General features: G+C 39.7%; 1 long non-coding RNA gene across 1 annotated transcript; it reads left to right on the top strand.

Annotated features, from left to right (window-relative positions):
* The first annotated feature begins 11,096 nt into the window (after window positions 1–11,096).
* LOC131693775 (uncharacterized) lies at window positions 11,097–16,648 on the top strand. Its single transcript, XR_009306325.1, has 3 exons — window positions 11,097–11,179; window positions 11,237–11,277; window positions 16,290–16,648. It is a non-coding gene; the product is annotated as an uncharacterized LOC131693775 (long non-coding RNA).
* Window positions 16,649–17,785: the final 1,137 nt, after the last annotated feature.

Here is a 17,785-nt window from a genome sequence, read left to right as displayed (position 1 = left end):
CCACCTTACCCTACTGGTTGTTTTACTACGTAAGTAACAATTAGTACTATATAATCATTTTTATTCATTTGTTCAATTAATTTAATTTAATTTTGAAGTAGAAAAAAACATTCTTCTCATTTCCGCTGATTTTTAATGTTTTATTATTTATTTTTTATAGTTTTTCAAAACAATGGCTCGCAAGTATAATTTGCGCACAGTAACTGCTGTGACAGTAAAGTTGCCTGTTACCGAAGTATTACTGGTCAGAAATATTTTTTCATTTCAATTTCCACCCCATTTCGTGATATTTTCCGAAACTCGATTTTTAAACTTTCACTTTTCCAAATAATTGCACTTTTCCAAAAATAGCGAAACTCCATTTTATACTTTTTCTAGACCATTATTTCAACTTTTAGAATCATTTGTTTTTTTTTTCAAATCCGGTTGAAAATTCGCAAAGTTATAGTAATTTTTGTGAAAAAGTCAAAACTGCGACTTTTTCACTTTTTTTCGTTTAGACCAATTTATGTATCATTGATTCAATAAATGCCGTCCTTTCACTTACACAGATGTTTTCGCAATTAAAAAACGAAGAAAATGCTGTATTATACATTTCTTTTGTTTGAATTGCGATCAAACGTTTGGGGTACGTTTGTACCCTAGTGCAGGGTTCTAGGGTCGAAAACGCAAGTGCAACGTTCTAGGGTTAATTACTCTTTTACAGACATTTCACCAGCACATATCGTCGCTATTGTGCTATCTTATGACAAGCACTTTTCGAGAAAAATGATTTTTAAAGTTTGAGATAGAATCAAAGATAAACTCAAGATCGAATGGTCACGACTGTTTTATGTACCATTCAAATGTGACCCCTCGGCTATTCTGGCTTACTGTCAAATTGGCAGTCTGTTGCTCAAACAACCGGCGTCTGTTAAAGTATGGTATGCATGACAACTATCGTTTGTTGATATATGTAAATATTGAACAAAATTTGATACTTATGTACACTTTTCTAATTTTAAAAATTCTGCAAACTGCTTCCCGAGATTTATGTAACACAGTTCTGAATCGGCAAATACCCGAAGGAAAGACCTAAATGAAATTGTGTTGATGCAATGTGTCGATTTTGATCTTTTTTCTACGAATTAATACGAATTATGTTGTTCATACCACAATAATAACATACCTTTGTGCAGCAGCATTATAAGCATCCCTAATAAAAATATTATACACGAACATTAACCCATATAGTCCAACGATTCCACATATTGTTTGGATGATACCCTGAACAGGTTGATAGGCTTTTGAATGATAAGATGTTTATTAGGGATTCCTCTAGAATAACCGGACTGTTTCAAAATGTGCAAACTTCGGTTTAATATCGTTTGGTCAGAATGAAAAAAATACTATTATGCCATAATAGAGCACTTTTTTTCAATGGAGAATGCAATTTACGTACTAACCCAGTACACGTGCTATTAGCAGATTCCAAGCTACCACACGGGGTGTAGTGGAGTGTCGGGCTCTCGTGGTGACACCATGACTAGGTAATACCGACTAAACTCTATTGGGTACCGCTATTGTTTCCCCAGGGACTACCTCTCGGTATTACTTCTGGGGGGATGGCTGTACTTGATGTACTCACTCACTCTCGCTCACGCGTTCATACATCCTGTATGAGGCTTACTTGAGTGCTCGCTCTGTCACACCCTGATTCACTCTCTAACACTACACATGAGGCTTACTTTTGTGCTCACCTCTATCACGCCATGTGAGGCTTACTTGTGTGCTTACCTTTTTCGTACCTTGCGAGGCTGACTTTTGTGCTGACCTCTAGCATACCATGTGTGGCTGACTTGGATGCTCACCCTATCACCTGATTCACTCTCGATCATACCACTACACCCCTGTCGCTCCCCCTGGCATCCCATGTGGGACATTTTTCTTAGGTCCCACCTCTGACATACCATGTGAGGCTTATTTGGGTGCTCGCCGTTTTCATACTTTGTGAGGCTTACTTTTGTGCTCACCTCTAACATACCATGTGAGGCTGACTTTTGTGCTCACCTCTAACATACCGTGTGAGGCTGACTTGGATGCTCACCCTTCACGTCGTCTGTTGCTCACGTAGTCTGTTGCTCGGTGCGCCAGATTCCCTGTAGCCTGTAGGCAATCTGGGTGGTTGCAGTCGAGACTGCGTTCCACTTCTCCACCGCTTGACACATCCGCAGAATAAGGGTATCAGGGGTTGTGTCCCAGCCGCAGACGTCAAGCATTGCTCTTCTTTCGACGTCAAAACGAGGACATACGAACAGTATGTATTCGGCAGTTTCGTCGACACCTGGGCAGTCAGGGCAGGTGGGGACCTCCGCGTGCCCGAACCTGTGGAGGTACTGTCGGAAGCAGCCATAGCCTGACACGAATTGTGTCAGATGGAAGTGAACTTCCCCATGGGGTCTGCCCACCCAGCTCGATATGTTAGGTATCAGCCGGTGGGTCCACCTACCTTTCGAGGAGTTATCCCACTCACGCTGCCATCTGGCGACCGAAGCCACCTTGGTGCGCTCGCGGGCTCCTCTTTTTCCACGTAGCTCGAAGCAGTCCTCATCTTCCCGGATGACCAGCCCGACTGGCATCATGCTCGCTATCACGCGGGATGCATCGTGTGATACCGTGCGGTAAACAGATATCACTCTGAGACACATCACGTGGTAGGTGCTCTCCAGTTTCTGTAGGAAGTGCTCTTGACCATGACGGGCCGCCGTACCTGAGAATAGGTACGGCAACGCCTGCCAGTAGCCTACGTCTACTGGCGCACACCTTTGAGCTGTTGGACATCATCCTCGATAATGCTGCAACAGCAGTCGACGCTCTCTACAATAGAGTACTTGACAATCTGTAACTGTATTAGTGTGTTCCACGATTTATTTTCCTCCACCTGTTATAATTTTTGATAGGCGGAGGAAAACAAACCAAAAAAAAGCTTTTCAGTCGGATTATTTGCATGGTAGATCCAGCCCAACCGGTATTGTAGTCTCCGAAATAAGTTTCACAGTGACACAGAGCATTTAAACACCATTATAAATACTTTAGGCAAACGATTTCAAAGGTTTAAATTGACTGACAGTTTTACATATGACAGCTGGAGGAAAACAAACCCTCAAGTACTGTGAGTGAAATCATTTGCATAGAACTCTAATAGTGTTTATTTTTTTCCATTATGTTCTTTACGGACACAGTTAATCTCACTTTTCTTTACAGTTCAGTTGTACTGTTTACATGGACTTAGAAAAAATTGTGGACGACTAGATTCGCTCAAAGCAAATCGCAAAGAATTTTTCTAAGTCCATGTAAACAGTACAAGCGAACTGTCAAAAATGAGCACTTGAGTTTATTTGTGACGTCAGTGTAAAGTATTCAATATTTTGCTTGTTTCGATGGTGTTATTAAGGCGTACCGACGCTAAAATCCAAAGGGCAAACCAAAGCTTACTGTAGCTTGGTTCATCGGTTCAAGGTGTGTGAACCATACATTATCACTGCTTTGTATGGGACCTAGTAATCTTGAGTTTATCTTTGGTAGTTGCTACGTTCCGTCAGCTCGAAGCAATATATTCCATGACTGCCGCCAGGCATCATTTCGATGAAAATATTTCAAATGGGCCGATAAACAAAACGTAAACAATTCCGGTTAGTACTTACTTCAAATGGACACTAACAAAGCTTTATACACAGCTTAAATAAATCGATTCTAAAGCCTGGCTGTTGGCGAAATAATAGATTATCGAAAGGCACATAAGCAAAATAACTTGTTTTGCTTATGTTCCCTTTCACTTCCCTTAAAAAAATAACGGTTCATATACACCAAACAACAAAACGGAAAAAAAATTTATAGGCCCTTTTCTTAACGAAAAAGACTATACTTGAAAAGGGAACAAAAACATCCCAACACCAAGAAAGGGATCAAAATAAACGTCACATAATCATTTGCTGTAAACAAAAGGGTTCACCCACATGCACTATAAGCTAAAGTCTCGCCGAAAAGGGATTATGGGAGAGGGCACAAAACCAGTGCGATGTTTCAAAGGGGACCAAAACATTTATCTGCAAAAATCGTTCAAAATACAATTTTTTAATAATCTGGCTGTTCATAAATGGGAATATAAAGTACGAGGTAATTTTTCAGAGGCCATTTTCTCAACATGAGCATATTGTATATAAAGCCTTATGAAATGTTGACGTCGATTTCAATGATCACAGATCGCAGGAAAAACAGAACGCTCTTTCATTCGGAGCTATTGCTTGTGTTATTAAGGCGTACCGACGCTAGAATCCAAGGGGCAAACCAAAGCTTACTGTAGCTTGGTTCATCGGTTCACAGTGTGTGAACCATACATTATCACTGCTTTGTATGAGACCTAGTAATCTTAAGTTTATCTTTGGTAGTTGCTACGTTCCGTCAGCTCGAGGCAATATATTCCATGACTGCCGCCAGGCATCATTTCGACGAGAACATTTCAAATGGGCCGATAAACAAAACGTAAACAATTCCGGTTAATACTTACTTCAGATGGACACTAACAAAACTTTATACACACCTTAAATAAATCGATTCTGAAGCCTGGTTGTTGGCGAAATAATAGATTATCGAAAGGCACATAAGCAAAATAACTTACTGAAAAATATTAGGTTGTGATATGATAATGATTCCAACTATAAAACCTGTTACGAAAAGTTCTGTAATATATGTTATGATAAACATCGTTTTTGTTTGTGCCTCTCTCTATGTGCAGTAACAATACTGATGCTTTACCAATGTGTGAACAGGGCCGTGGGAGAATCGACAATACTCCAAACTTATGCCGAAGCTTTTTAATGATTTATTTTCATTATTAAAGACTCGACTTGAGTTGGAATTTTAATCTGTTTTAACCATTCGTGGAATCAAAACATCGCCGCTTTCATACCCTCCTTTATGAATAGTGCCTTCATACACGTTATTCATCAACTCCTACGCCACTCTACCTTTTAAATGCATGAAATCAAGTAAAATCATAAAGTAGAACTTTTTAACAAAAAAGGACCGCCGCGGAAAAAAATTAAAGGGTTGTGTACAGGACACGACCACGGTGACATTAAAAATGTAGCTTTTTTCAAGAGCGTGCAAATGAATTTTATCTATCACACATATCGACTCACGTTCTTGTTCACTCGCCTGTTTTCATATGTTACAATTTGCTATATACCCTCCCCATCAAAACATAATTTATTGAAGGTCTTTTAACGGTAGTCTATTAATTAATCAAGTATCTCACTAGGTGATTGGCATTATTTGGCTGACCCACACACCAAAAAATTCTGAATTTTATCGTTGACGTAATTGCAAACATGACACAATTTAACAAGCCGTAATTCACTAATTGACGAAAAATAACCGTGTTCCGTTTAATTTTACATGAAACATATATTTTACATGCTCAATGACATAAAATTACACTTACTACCATTCAGAACAACGCCATATGTAAAGTAAAATTACGTGCTTTACGAAATTCAATGTCATGTAAAATTGGAATCAAACGTAAAACTAAGTCATTTTTGATGCTGGTATATGTCAGGGTCAGGAGACGTAAATTTACACGATTTTTTCTAGGTGTGCATCTAGTAAAAATAGGCTGGTCTGTCCAGAAAATATATTCAAAAGAAAAGTTCCATATTGAGAGCTGTGATGAGGAAGCCCACGCCCGCCAACGGAAATATACACATTCTCCATGAAATATGAAACTTCATTTTCCATTTAAATTTTCAATAATGTACTAATGAACTTAAGAAAACAATCTTAAGTTTAAGTATTTCTTGATCGATTAGTGGTGGAAAAAATGAAATTATTTGATAAATTACATTGTTATGCAACGTTCGCACTACCAGTTAAAACGGGTTTTTATGCTATCTTGGTGACATTTTTCTTGTTGCTAATTATTAAAACGTGTTATAACTCTGTAGTGTAAACATTGTATTATTAAACCAATTCTGCAGCGTTTTATGTAATATAGGTGTTTTATGTGGTAATAGGACTGACATAATTATATCTTCAGTACAGCGGTTTGTTTCATAATTTAAAACAGATTTATTTTAAAATTTAAATTAGTATACCCAACCGTTCTATTTGTTGTATACTTTAAAACGCAATTAGAACTGTGTTTTAAATACACAGGGTAGGACAGATATTCTGACTGGATAAACTGGGAAAACAATTTTAAGTCCAGTAACGCTTAAGACATGGCTTGAATTTGAATCGAAAAAGAACACCCGCTTCAACTGCTGCTGGGACGGTAAGTTCTGTTTTAAAATTTTCCGTTGTGTGCAGTACGAAACAAAAGTGTTTGAAATTAGAAAACAAAAAGTTCTGCTGGGAATGTGATTGTTTCCGATGCAATTACACTCAGATTTTTCACTCAGGGGATACAGGCCGTGTAAATGAAAACCGCGTAAATTAAAAAAAAACGCGTTAATGAAAACCGCGTAAATTTCAAAATCCACGTAAAAAACCTGAGTGTACTCTCCTATATAAAATACTACGCTGCTGAACAGTGCAATAACTACAAAAGCACGTTGTCAGATGCCTTACTGATAAAAAACATATAACCGAAATATGAAACATGAACACCAATAGGCTCTTTACCCTACGCAGCTACAAAGCGCCGTAAACATGGATTAACAAGTTACAACGCACACGCATGCATAAAAATAAATATATTTTTTTCAAACGCAACACTCTTAAGCAGCACACACCGTATTGAATTAAATCCAAACCACCCCGTCCACCCACTTTGCAAATCATTCTGTGACACCGTGCTGGTACCCGAAAAATCCGCACACGGCCACCGCTACCGAAAATGCCCAGACGCTGCAGCCATGATCTTACCCGTTCGACATAAGAACAAAAACTGATTCAAACGTGTACGCGTCACCTCTATTTATAAACTAACCGTATATGGTTTAGTCACTTAGGTGCGAGTGTGTGCAAATACCAACGTTGCCGAAAATCGATAGCGCTTATTGCATCGCCCGGAGATGTTGCTCTTATGGGATAAGAGCAACAACTGATTTAAACGGACATGCGTTGCTTCTATTTATGACTTTTCGTGTGTGATTGAGCCACTAACCTACCCTCTAATGACGGCTGTGTCTGAGAAATCTGCCTCACGAATGGTAATTTTCCCGTTCTCCGTGAACTTTTTAATTTTACCAATTTTTAAAAGTCTACTTTTATTGGGGAGATATTAAATTAGTACCAATATTTAAGTTAGGTGTTTCTGAATCGGTTGGTGTATGAATGATTAAAATCCATCTAGTAATATCGGAGTTATAAGCGTGCAAACCTTACATAGTTTCGTTACATGGGAGATAGTTTAGATTTTAGAATGACACCTAGCCCCAGATAGTGGAGTAAGACATTTTTAATGTCAAAACTGAAATCCAATAACTCCATATAATGATAAATTATGCAAACAATCCTGTAGTGAGAAGAACAATAACATAAAAAATGGATGTAAATAAATGTAAATATCAATATAAAATATATGCGGAAAATAAATCTTTTGAAATATTCAGATATAGCCCTTTTCAAATATCCTTTCTCAAACGCGCTTTAGTATTCTTTCTCAATCGCGCTTTATAGGCTAAAGAAATACTTCGGCTCAGGATCGGTTGTAATGCTTCAGAAACGAAAGCCTGCGGTTATGGTACAAAAATCAGATGAATCGGACCTATCTTACATAAGTCGTGTGGGAGCTACCGCAAGACTGTGCAATTTTGAGAATGAAAAATAATTCGAACAAATCGTAAGCACGATTGCTGAACACGCACGTAATAAAGAAGTGCGAGTTACAGCATTGAGAATGCTTAGTCGGAAGGCTTCATTGACGGACCTGGTTGACGAGGTGCGTGAGTTAGAGACAATTCATATCAACGAGGAGTACAACATGAAGAAGCAAGCGGAAGCCGAACCAGCTAGAGTGGCTACTGTGAGGGCGGACTTTCCCCGTGACACTAAAATTCACAGAGGGTCAGCTGAACGATTCAACCAAGGCAGATATAACAACCGATCTATGTACACAACGACTCATGCGGACAGGGTACGATCAAACAGATTCAATAGACCTCGTGTGGTTGGCAGAATCCAGCATCAAGTACATGCGGATAGGTGCTGGCGGTGTAATAGCGTCTACCATCTACCGAGCGATTGTAATACTGTGGATAAAGTCTGTAGAAAGTGTGGGAAATTAGGACATATTCGGGTTGTTCCAGTACACGAAAGTCACTCCCTGTTGCTCCGGAGCAAAAAATTCTTGCTCCTTTTCACTCCGATTTGCTACCAGAAGAAGAAAAAGAAAAGAAGATAATACAGGAACGATTTTCTCCCTGTTTGCTCCGGAGTACTTCCAGTTTCTCCTGGTACTGGAACAAACCTATTATGAGAGCCTGCAGCGCTTCGTTCATCGATTCGGAGCTGGCATCGGAGCAGAATGTTAAGAAGCTAGCAGCTATTCAGGGACCAACCACGAAAAACGAAAATGATGGTGAGGTAGGTGTACTTTCCGAATGATCTGAATAATAAAATTATGGTTTTACGATTTTTTTGCTACTATCATCGAATGAATAATAAAATAACTTGTAATACTTGAGAGAAAATAAAAGAAAGGCTTGTTTGACATTACAACAAAGCTTACACTTGTTACAATTTAACAATTCAATATCGGTTTTTTTTGCACTACTTTTTTACACGTGCTCGGCTAGGGTCTATCCGGGAGAAAATTGCGGAAACACTTCCCATATAAATATCGACAGCGGAAATCAAAAGTACTAGAGAGCGGAAAGGGCTCATATAATATTTAAATATAATAAGAAAAATATTTAGATCACTACATTTTATTAATCTTAAGAAATAATTATAATAAAAACAACACCATAAGAAAAATATTTAGTTCATCATTTCATTTAATTTTACATGTGCTATCAAGGGTTAATAATGTTGGGAAGGAAAACAAAGGAAACAATATTGGGCACCTGATTCGCTCATTCCTCTTGAGCATGTTGTATCTACTGCCATTGGGTCAACTACGCTGCGCCGACTGGTGTGGTGTCTCCGCTAATTGACGGAACGGGCCGGTCGTGACAGACCGAACGTATGTTGCACTGAATCAGCCGTCGGTAATGTAAAATGCACAGGCCTTTCAACAGTACCGGCCTCGATAACTTTTCGATCCGATATCGCCGGTCAGGATTCTTCCACTTAGGCGAAACAACTGGCACTAACAGTTTTACCGCACACAGCGCGTACTGTCACCAACACTATCACTGTTGAAAAAATACTTGGTAACCAAAACGACCTATACCGAATTTTAAACTAGTTACTTTGTTACCAAAAAAGAGACCGAATGCTTGTCGGCTCCTGCTTATATATCCCACGAAGTCCTGGGTGGTGGATATTTCCGCTCTTCACGGTACATAGCAAGCGAGATGACTCTAGCTATCAGAGCGAGATAACAGTCTTTCGCAGGGCGCAATTGTATCGGTGGGATAATTGGGACACGCAAAGGATCGAGGGGCATTCGGTATTTTTATAGCAAATTCAAATTTTAAATAAATATTTTCAATAGGGTGATACTAATAATTATTAATTAAAAAAAATAAAAATAATTCAAAATATTATAAAAAGGTAAACAAATCAAAACGTATCTAGGGTATATGTACATATTATATATTTAAGTTATTTATTATTTACACCGTCGGTCGAGATTTATAATGTAACCGATCATGGAGGTTACAATCCTCCCAGAGCCGGTTAGAAAAAAAGTATTTTTTTTTGGTTGTGTTTAAGCTCCACCATGGGCCTGCTGCCGCTGCGATTTCAAGGTAATGTAGAACAATGATTGATCCATAGGAAGCTCTTTTCTTCCACATTATTTGAATTTAAAGCGGTGAGACTCGCCATGTTGGGGACAATATTTTGACTAAGCCATGGGCCTACTGCCGCTGCGATTCCAAGGTAATGTAGAACAATGATTGATCCATAAGGAGCTCTTTTCTACCACATTATTTGAATTCAGAGCGGTGAGACTCGCCATGTTTATAAAAAAAATCTAAAATATGTTGACTAAGCCATGGGCCTGCTGCCACTGCAATTCCAAGATAATGTAGAACAATGATTGATCCATAAGGAGCTCTTTTCTACCACATTATTTGAATTTAGAGCGGTGAGACTCGCCATGTTCAAAAGAAGTTTGATTTGGGGTATCCAATTTCAGATTATAAATCGTGGGCCTACTGCCCTTTGAATATCCATTTTAATACAGAACAATGATTTTCCCAAAGGATCTTTTCTGCTGTATTATAAGATTTTCAATTGGTGAGACTCGCCACGGAAGAGTATATTTGTGATTCAGGGTGATTTTTATTAATTGTGCTATTTTGCAATCTCAGGATCCGTCAGATAAAATAGTATTTCATACCACTCCCTCATTTGACCATAATACCAGAACTCATCCAAATTCCTGCCAAGAAAGGTGGACTAGATTGACTAGGTGAATTACTCATGGAAGGAGATTTCAAAGATATCGAGAAAACATCTCCCTTCTCCTTTTATCCGGTCGTTAGCATGTAAACTAAAACCAAAAGTTTCTAAGTATTATTAAAACCCACTTGTTCTTTTTTTTCGCTCATTCTTACATTCGTCCGCTTTCAATCATATCACATTCACATCTTACATTCAGGCATTTCATTCACATCAATCACTTATCTCTCATGCTTCACATCACGCATTCTTTCCTCAGACATTCATTCCTTAACTAAAAATCTATCTCTATTCTAGGGCGCCCTAATATTATGCCTATTCTATAGGCTTTCTCAATTATGATCATTTTAGTTTGTCGACGAACTGATCGAATTTAGATTAATAATAAATTTCCATAGTCGATCAGGTTTGACCCACTGTGCTCCGTGTTCCCTCACATATAACATCGAATGCACCGGATTGCCTTTCTTTTTCATAGAACCCACTTTTGTGCCACCCGTTAGGTCAACTCCTGAACGGAGGAGAATGTCAGACGTCAAAACGATAATGACAGCAGAGAATCAACAAATACAAAACATTATGTTGAAGAATGGATGACCGAAAGTAGGTTTGCTTATTTTAGGTGAGGAAATGTTTTTTTAAGGTGTTTTGGTGGCTAATTTGGACCTCTTTTTTTTAGATTATGTTACCGGGGAAATCGTCGGGGGTTCATTGCTTCAGGTGAGTATATATTTTACAATTAAAAAGCTCTTTTTTTTCAGTTTCCCACCCCGATACAAGGATACAGCCTAACCAAATAAAGAATGAAATTAAGACCTAGTGTTTTTTTTACCCCGGCTTTAAATGAATGGCCGGCCAAACCCCCAGATCTTTCCCTGATAGGTCTTCCAGTCGGTATGAGTTGGATCCGACTTTCGCAGATATTTTGCACGGTAGGTATTGTCGGCCGTACTTCGCGTTGTAGTGCTCGATCGCGCTAGACAGTTTAGTGTTTCTTCTGAAAACGAGTTGACCTTGGCAGAAGGATTTGGAAAACCGTTTGTGTCGGAGGTTATAATGCCTTCGCGCGGTCTCGTGTGCTTTGGCCAGGTTTTTGATGACCAAATCGTAGATTTTTGTAAACATTTGTTTACGCTTTGATTCCCTTTCCTCCTCTGAGCAATTTTTCCCGTGACGAAATAGGCGATGGTCGGCCCCCCTTTCCGAAAGTTCGTGGCCGTGTGTCACAAAATACGGAGTAAACCCAGTAGCAGAGTGAATGCTGGTGTTTAAGATTAATTCTATTTCAGGTAGTTTTGTATCCCATAGGCGCTGATCATCTTGAACGTATGTCCGAATGGCAGCGTTTATCGTTCGATTCACCCTCTCGACCGGGTTTGCTTGAGAATGATACTTGGAGTTCAGCCAGTGTGTTATTCCGAAACGATCCACCAAGTTCTTAAATTCCTTAGAGATAAAAGGACTTCCATTATCGGAAATTACTATCTCTGGGACGGAATTTCGAAAGAACCAGTGGTCGCGAAGAATCGCACACATGGCTGAGCTCTCAAGCTTTCGTAAGGGATGTATCATAACCCACTTAGAAAAATAGTCGGTTATAACTAACATATGTTGATTACCTTTGCGACTGCGTGGCAAAGGACCGACAAAATCTAAAGATATTATTTGCCACGGTCGAGAGGCCTCCCTAAATTTACCCATTTCGGGCGCCACCGGTACGGAGGCTGGTTTAACTTCTTTGCAGGTTTGACAATTTTGAATGTAAGACCGAATGTTTGTGGCCATTTGGGGCCAGTAGTATCGCTTTTGAATTCTAGAGCGGGTTTTTTCAAAGCCTGGGTGGAATACATCATCATGATTCTCCCTGATGATTTGAGTGACCTCATCCAGTTCGGGAATTAGTTTCCACTCAAAGCGACTGTCGTAGGGTTCGCCTTTTGATGTCACAAACTTGTAGAGTTGACCGTTGTCAACTTTAAAATCTATGTAGTCGTCTGGTTTAAGTTGTATTTTTGCTATTAATGAATTGCGCCACGATGCGGCAGGGGAAGGCTGGATCGCAGCAGTGCTTCGGGACAAGGCATCTGGAACGATATGGTCTTTACCTTTCCGGTGTGCCACCGTCATGTCGTACTGCTGCAGAACCAAACTCCACCTACTGCATCGGGACCCAACTTTCCATTTAGTGTTGAGAATGTGTGTTAAAGCTGACGAATCAGTGACTAATGTAAAATGATAGCCTTCAATATAGCCCCGAAATGCGTCTATTGCTAGAAGAGCGGCTAGTGCCTCCTTCTCAGCGGCATGATAATTTTTCTGAGGAGTAGTGAGCTTGTGAGAGAAGTAAGATATAACTTTCTCCCCCTCTTCGTGTTTTTGGGTGAGAATCCCAGCGACAGCTACGTCACTGGCATCAGTTTGGATTGAAAAAGGTAAGTTGAAATTTGGACTGCCGAGAATAGGAGTGGAGATCAGTAATTCTTTGACGTCACAAAATGCTTTCTCGGCATGATCGTTCCATATAATCTTTTTTGTTTTAGTTTTCAAAAGGTCTGTCAGTGCAGAGGTAATGCCACTGAATCCTGGTATAAATCGACGGTAATAGTTCGCCATTCCTAGAAATCTCCTCAGTTTGGTTACGGTATCCGGTCTTGCGTATTCGACAATTGGCCTGATTTTGTCAGGGTTAGTACGCAGACCTTTCGTACCAAGGAGATAACCTAGGAGTGGGATTTCAGAGACTCCGAACTGGGACTTTTCTATGTTAATGCTTAGATTTGCTTGCCTCAGGCGCTTGGCAATTTCGCGCAGTAAGCGCACGTGTTGCTCAAATGTCTCCGTTACCACGACAATATCATCGAGGTATACGAAGACATTTGGCTCTAAAATGCCGTGGCCAAGAACCTGGTCCATCAGTCTGGCAAGCGTGGCGGGACTGTTAACTAAACCAAATGGCATTCGGGTGTATTGGAATAGACCCTTTCCTTGCACACTGAATGCCGTAAATTTTCTGGAGTGTGGGTCGAGAGGTATTTGAAGGAAAGCTTCCGATAGGTCGATAGTAGATAAATATCTCGCTTTCGGAAGCTGCCCCAATATGCGACAAGGGTGTGGTAAAGGATATGCATCACGAATAGTGCGCTCGTTTATTTTGCGTGCGTCCAAGCAAAGTCGGACTTTGTTCGGTTTGATAACGGGTACGCAGTTTAAAGACCATTCAGAATTGCTGCGTTCAATTATGCCTGCTTTAAGCAGCCGCTGTAATTCTCCCGCGACTAGCCCTTGAGTTCGAGGAGACATTACGTAGGGGAACTGTCTAATCGGAGGTTTTCGCTTCCACTCATCTTGGATTTCGATGCGGTGAACAGCTAGGGGAGTCAATGTAAGTGGTTCGCCCTGTTTTGCCGATAAGAATAAGGTTTTTATCTCTGCAATACAAATTTCTTCCTCGGCATTGAGAACTGTTGATGGGGGCGTATGGTTACTGATAGCCGACTCGTCATCGGCTTCCACTGAGAGACATTCGTGAATCTGGGGTTGAATATTGAATTTTTTCCAAAAGTCCATGCCACAAATACAGTTTATGGCAAGGTTGGGGACTACCAGCGTAGGAATAACTTTCATCATCCCGTTAAAACAGAATGGGAGATATAATTGTCCCAAAATATCAAGCTGCTCTCCGCTCGCCGTGCGTAGTAAAATAGCGTTTTGTAGGGGTGATACTTTGGGAGACTTTAATTGTGTATATACCGATTTATTAATTATGGTTAAATTGCTGCCACTATCTAATAATGCGCGAACCTTATTACCGTACAAACTCACGGTGGTATACGGTCGGTTATCGTTGGGATAAGGGTATGAAATGGAGAATGTTGATGGAGTAGTTTCATAAACATTTTCTGGAGCAATTTGGAAATTAGACAAAAATGTGGATTGGAATTTATACGCAATTACTGGCTTTGCGGACGGCGATTTTCGCTCGCAGCCATGCCGTTTTTTATGCAGAAAGGACAGTTATTAGAAGGGTATCCGCGAAAACCACAGTTTTCACACAACACACCTCTCGGTAGTCTGCAGGTTTGGATTTTGTGACCCCATTTACCACAATTGAAACAATTGTTGGAGGGTGGTGGACAATGGCCATCTATTAGGGCCTCGAGGGTAAGTAAAGACCTGTTAGAATTCCTAGCGGCATTGGCATTGAGAGATTGAGTGTGAGATTCATTGCGTTGGGACGCGTGGTTTAATGACTGATTGGTAATAGGTTTGGGTGCGTTACGCGAACTCGATTGCTGTTGTGAAGGCTGAGATTGCTGCCTGTCTTTTCTCGTTTGTTTGGTGGAGTTGGAATTTTCTAGCGAGGCTAGTGATTTTTCGTTTCCAAAAACTTTATTATAGGCTGAAAAATTTAACGCGTCCACCTTTTGGCCTGCCGCTACTAAGGTTGCCAAGTCTGCGATGGGAATAAAATTTATTTGTTTTTTGTAATCAATTCTAATATTCTGCAATAGAATTTGAACTTTCTCGTAGTCAGGCAATTGTGTGCTCATTGTACGGAATAATCTTTCCATTTCGTGGTAAAATTCAAGGAAAGTTTCATTTCTTTGTTGTCTACGTTGGTAGACTTTCATTTTAATAAGTGCGTCTAAGTCTGGATGCATAAATGATCGTCGTAATTCTAGCACCAAATGTTGCCAGTTTAAAAGGCGACCGGTACTACGCATAGTCATGTACCATTTGAGTGCTGGACCTGAGAATAAGTGCACCGCCGACTCAAATAACTCGGTTTCGGAAACGTGTTCCGCCACAGATAATGCTTGTATAATTTCTAAGAATTCGTTAAGTTTAAGTCCCTGATCATCGCCATCATATTTAGAAATGGGCCATTTTGACACCGGTAACCTTTGCTGAGAGTGATTACTCGGAGGAGTGGGAATAAACTTTGTCGTAGAATGATTGTAAGGTTGCCTATGGTTATTAATTACTTCTTGCCAATTATTGCTACCGTGATTACATGCCCGAGGATCGGTTGGAACTGGGTTGTGATTGCTTGACTGTTGCCAGTATTGGTACGGGTTCGCATAAACGAAGAATGGGTTATTGTTATCGAGGGTTGGATGAAAAGTGGCATTTCTAGCTGTGTTGGATGATGTACCGGCTTGGTCAAGACACGCGTTATTATTTGCTTTTGATTTCAAAATGGAGGGTTGCTTTTTTGAGGGCCCTGGTGAGGCTGTATTACGCGGGCACTGCATACTTGCCAATTCGTTTTCTAATTGCTCGATTCGACCTTGGAGAGAATTTATCATTTCAATATCTACCGATTTACGTTTCTTTTTTCGATCTTGCGATTCATCAGGTGACGAAGAATTTTCGGACTCATCGCCAGCTGGTGTATCATCATCGAGTAAATCTCCATGATCACTGTCTGCGTTCCCGTCGCGTTCCAGTTCAGGGTGAAATTCTGATTTAATTGTATTTACGATTTGAAAAAATAATGTTTTAAGTGTATTTTCTAGTTCCGAAGTCTTATTTGTTTGGTTAAGGAGCTGATAACTACGGTGAGCGTAGTGTGACAATCGTGTTTTACACCGGCTCATTATGGTGCTATCGTTTCGTTTTAGCCTACCACAAATTTCAGCACATTTTTGCTGACATAAAAGAATTTCTTCTTCAATGTCAACTGACAGTTGAGCATCGTATAACCTATTTTCTTCTTTTTCAATTTTTAGGTGGTCCCGTAAGCTACGTTTTCTTCGGGAAAACGTGGGATCCTCGCGAATTACGATGGATCTAACTGTAGTTTCAAAAACTATTTCATCTTGTTCTAAGTGATCTATCCTCATTTCGTAGTACCACGTTTTCATCCATTCCACTGCTTGATCAAAATTTAGATTAACCTCTGCCATTTTCAAAACGAAAAAAAAGAACAATTGGTTTCGAAACAAAGCGTTCAAATGAGAACAAAAGAACTAGGTAACGATCACTCAATCCCCGGAAATTAATCTCACCCGTCAGTCTAAATGAAAAAGGCTGAATTCTGGTAAATGGTCAAACAAAAGAGACGGTAAAATTTATCACTAAAGTAATTATCATCACCCGGAAAGATTTTTTTGCACTTTATATAAATCACTTGAATCACAAATATAATCATATAAATATAACCTGCAAATGGTAAAAATATTTCAAACAATTTTATATTGGTTGCAATTCCTCCCGGAGCCTGGTAAAAAAGGGTTGCAATTTTGTTTAAAATTGAAAACCTTTTTATAATTATTTAGCGTTGGGCGCCATTTGTTACAATTTAACAATTCAATATCGGTTTTTTTTGCACTACTTTTTTACACGTGCTCGGCTAGGGTCTATCCGGGAGAAAATTGCGGAAACACTTCCCATATAAATATCGACAGCGGAAATCAAAAGTACTAGAGAGCGGAAAGGGCTCATATAATATTTAAATATAATAAGAAAAATATTTAGATCACTACATTTTATTAATCTTAAGAAATAATTATAATAAAAACAACACCATAAGAAAAATATTTAGTTCATCATTTCATTTAATTTTACATGTGCTATCAAGGGTTAATAATGTTGGGAAGGAAAACAAAGGAAACAATATTGGGCACCTGATTCGCTCATTCCTCTTGAGCATGTTGTATCTACTGCCATTGGGTCAACTACGCTGCGCCGACTGGTGTGGTGTCTCCGCTAATTGACGGAACGGGCCGGTCGTGACAGACCGAACGTATGTTGCACTGAATCAGCCGTCGGTAATGTAAAATGCACAGGCCTTTCAACAGTACCGGCCTCGATAACTTTTCGATCCGATATCGCCGGTCAGGATTCTTCCACTTAGGCGAAACAACTGGCACTAACAGTTTTACCGCACACAGCGCGTACTGTCACCAACACTATCACTGTTGAAAAAATACTTGGTAACCAAAACGACCTATACCGAATTTTAAACTAGTTACTTTGTTACCAAAAAAGAGACCGAATGCTTGTCGGCTCCTGCTTATATATCCCACGAAGTCCTGGGTGGTGGATATTTCCGCTCTTCACGGTACATAGCAAGCGAGATGACTCTAGCTATCAGAGCGAGATAACAGTCTTTCGCAGGGCGCAATTGTATCGGTGGGATAATTGGGACACGCAAAGGATCGAGGGGCATTCGGTATTTTTATAGCAAATTCAAATTTTAAATAAATATTTTCAATAGGGTGAT

The sequence above is a fragment of the Topomyia yanbarensis genome, chromosome 3, assembly GCF_030247195.1.
Source record: "Topomyia yanbarensis strain Yona2022 chromosome 3, ASM3024719v1, whole genome shotgun sequence".
Taxonomy (NCBI): Eukaryota; Metazoa; Arthropoda; class Insecta; order Diptera; family Culicidae; genus Topomyia; species Topomyia yanbarensis.
This window is presented reverse-complemented; position numbering and strand designations above follow the sequence as displayed.